This window comes from Sus scrofa, chromosome 12 (genome assembly GCF_054392235.1).
Source record: "Sus scrofa isolate SSC_HxYL_T2T_F1_AM1 chromosome 12, Sscrofa_HxYL_maternal_Yorkshire_Landrace_v2.0, whole genome shotgun sequence".
Taxonomy (NCBI): Eukaryota; Metazoa; Chordata; class Mammalia; order Artiodactyla; family Suidae; genus Sus; species Sus scrofa.
Genome location: NC_139394.1, coordinates 34870931 through 34874864, shown reverse-complemented (window position 1 = coordinate 34874864; position 3934 = coordinate 34870931). Strand labels below are relative to the sequence as shown.

At 37.4% G+C, this 3934-nt stretch overlaps 1 pseudogene; it reads left to right on the top strand.

Annotated features, from left to right (window-relative positions):
- The first annotated feature begins 1069 nt into the window (after positions 1-1069).
- Positions 1070-1868, top strand: LOC100521150 (complement component 1 Q subcomponent-binding protein, mitochondrial pseudogene; annotated as a pseudogene).
- Positions 1869-3934: the final 2066 nt, after the last annotated feature.

Below are 3934 nucleotides of genomic sequence, written 5' to 3'. Positions count from 1 at the left end.
GGTTCCTAGGCTAGGGGTCGAATCGGAGCTGCAGCCGCCAGCCTACACCAGAGCCACAGCAACGCGGGATCCGAGCCACGTCTGCAACCTACACCACAGCTCACAGCAACGCTGGATCGTTAACCCACTGAGCAAGGGCAGGGACCGAACCCGCAACCTCATGGTTCCTAGTCGGATTCGTTAACCACTGCGCCATGACGGGAACTCCTGCCTTCTTTTCTCATGTGTAAATACCAAGGAATAGAATGGTTGAGTGTCATGGTAGACGTACATATAATTTATGTAGGAAGTATCAATATATTTTTTAAATTGGTTATACCACATTACATCCTTATCAGCAGCCTCTAAAGTTTCATTTGTCTCATTTCTTTGCTAACACTTGATAATCTTTTAAATTTTAGTCAGTTTAATAGATATTTAGTGGTGTCTCATTTCAATCTGTATTTGCATTTTCCTGATGACTAATGATATTGAGTAACTCTCCATTTTCTTATGTGCCAACTGTATTTCCTTAGTGAATTTTCTCTGTATGTCTTATGCCCATGTGCTATTGAATTGTGTACATTTGTTACTGAGATTTTAGAGTCTTGTTTCCATTAAAAAAAATTCTAGACCCAAAGCCCTGACCAGATATATAGTTTAAAAATATTTTCTCTAAGACTTTGGCTTGATTTTAATTCTCTTAAGTGTCTTTTGAAGAGCAGATGTTCTCAATTTTGATGAAGTGTCATTTATTAATTTTAATTAGGTCTTTCTTTTTGTGTCATATATATCATTGCCTAACTAAACTTTTCTCCTTTTTTTCTAGAAGTTTTATAGTTTTTGTTCTTGAATTTAAGTTTATTATACATCATAAGATAATTTTTGTAAATCATTCAAAAAAATGGACTGAAATTCACTTTTTATTTTTAATATGGGCTTCCAAATAATTACAGCAATGTTTATCAGAAAGAGTATCCTTTCTGTACTGAATGGCTTTTGAAACTTTGTTGAAAAAAAATTGACTTTGCACTCTTGGGAAGAGTCTCCTTTTGCATCCGCATGTATCAATGCAACCTCTGTTACCAAGATGTTGCAACTGCTGTGCTTTCTGCCTGAGGCCCTGGGCACCACCTTCCTTGGCCTCAGTGTGATGGCTCCCTCCCTGGTAGCTCCAGTAGCTGCTGCAGTCTGGCCCAACCTTAGGGGATCATTGCAGCTGCCAGGCCTCCTGTGGCCCTATGCTGCGGATGTGGTGGGCTGCACACCAAAGAGGACACAGCTTTAACTGAATTCCTCAAGAATGAGAATAAGGAAGAAAAGAAGATAAAGAAGTATAAACCCCTTCCCAAGATGACTGGATGTTGGGAGATGGACAGAAGCCAAATTAGTGTGGAAAATTGCTAGAGAAAAGATCATTGTCACTTTCAACATTGATAGTAGCATCCCAACCCCATATGATTGTGGGGAAGAGCCCTCTGAAAGGCAGAAGTTCGAAGAACAGGAGCCAGAATTGATGTCCGTTCCAAATTTCATGGTTTAGTTTTAAAGAATGGTGGCAAGAAGTCCCTTGTGCTGGACTGTCACTATCCAGAAGATAAGATTGGACAAAAGAGGAGCACAGTGATGTTTGCTCTATCAATAAATAACACAAATTACACACTCAAATTACAAATTTCATTATTTGGGGCTTATAGGACCACCTGATGGATTTCCTTGTCAACAGAGGTATGGACAACACTTTTGCAGATGAGTTGGTGGAGCTCAGCATAATCCTGGAGCACCAGGAATAGTTACTTTTCTTGAGTACCAGAAAGTTTTATTCAAAAGCCAGTAGACAACAAGGTGCCAAACATTTTAATTTCATGGTGAGATTTGGCCAGAACTAAACCTACTCTAAAGCTGGACCCACATGCTTTGAAATGGTTTTCATCTTTATTTCATGGAAATTAATTCCATTTTAGTCCTTATTTCTGTTGTTTCTTATTTACTATTCATTTATTCTCTACAAACTTATTATTTCTAGATTTTTGTATAACATAATGATGGACAGTAAAATCTCCAAAATGATAAAATTTGACCTCATTTGTGTGGGATTATTTCAGGATTCTTCATTTTTTTCCTGGATTCATTTGTCTCTCTTGATGTAATATTGTACTGCCTTATCTACATAAGCTTTAAAATAATCTTGAAATCAGGTAATATAAGGCTTCCATTTTTTTCTTTGTCAATTTTTTTTTGCTACTCCAAGTCTTTTGCATTTCTTTTTTTTTTTTTATTATTCTTTTGTTATTTCCCTAATACATTTTTTTCCTACTGTACAGCATGGTGACCCAGTTACACATAAATGTACACATTTTATTTTCTCACATTATCATGCTCCATCATAACTGACTAGACATAGTTCCCAGTGCTACACACCAGGATCTCATTGCTAATACATTCCAAAGACAATAGTTTTCATGCATTAACACCAAACTCCCAATGCAACCCACTCCCTCCCCCTTCCCCTTGGCAACCACAACACTTCTCTCCAAGTCCATGATTTTCCTTTCTGTGGAAAGTTTCATTTTTGCCATATATTAGGTTCCAGATATAAGTAATATCATATTGTATTTGTCTTTCTCTTTCTGACTTACTTCACTCAGTATGAGAGTCTCTAGTTCCATCTATGTTGCTGCAAATGGCATTATTTCATTCTTTTTTATGGCTGAATACTATTCCATTGTGTATATGTACCACATCTTCTTAACGCATTCATCTGTCGATGGACATTTGGGTTGTTTCCATGTCTTGGCTATTGCGAATAGAGCTGCAATGAACATGCAGGTGCATGTGTCTGTTTCAAGGAAAGTTTTGTCCAGATATATGCCAAAGAGTGGGATTGCTGGGTCATAATGGTAGTTCTATGTATAGTTTTCTAAGGTACCTCCATACTATTCTCCATAGCAGTCGTACCAGCTTATATTCTCACCAACAATACAAAAAGAAATGGGAGAAAACAGTACAGAATGGGAGAAAATCATTTCAAATGACACAACTGGCAAGGGCTTAATCTCTAGAATATATGATTGACTTATACAACTCAACAGCAAAAAAGCCAACAACCCAATTGAAAAATGGGCAAAAGACCTGAATAAACATTTTTCCAAGGAAGATGTACAGATGGCCAACAAGCACAAGAAAAAATGCTCAACATCACTGATTATTAGAGAAATGCAAATCAAAACTACCATGAGATACCACCTCACACCACTCAGAATGACCATCATTAATAAGTCTGCAAATAACAAATGCTGGAGGGGGTGTGGAGAACAAGGTCTTTTCTAAATGCATTTTGGGATTTGCTTTCCAAATATTTGAAAAGTATCTGCTGGAATTTTGATTGGAATGGCACTGGAGCTATAGATCAATATAAGGAAAATGACATCTTGAAAACATTGATGGAGTTCCCATTATAGCTCAGTGGTAAGAAACCTCAGTGTTAAGGATCCCCTAGTACCCATGAGGATGCAGTTTTGATCCCTGGCCTCAGTCAGTGTGTTAAGGATCTGGCATTGCCAAGAGCTATGGTGAAGGTTGCAGATGCAGCTCGGATCTTGCATTGTTGTGGCTGTGGAGTAGGCCAGCTGCTACAGCTCTAATTCGACCTCTAGCCAGGAAACTTCCATATGCCACAGGTACAGCCCTAAAAAGACAAAAAACAAAAACAAAAACAAACCTTTGAATTTCCCAAAAGATGAACAAATTTTTCTCTCTGTTCTCCACTTATTTACATGTTCTTCAGTTTATTTCTGTGATATTTTATATTTTCAATGTACAGATTCTATCATTTTTTTCTGATTTATCACTAAATATTAGGTATTATTTTAATATTTGACTTACCACTTTTAGTTATTATTAGTGGAAGGGTTAGCCTGCATTAGCTTGTCCTCTGTGGCCAGAAGAAGTCGTA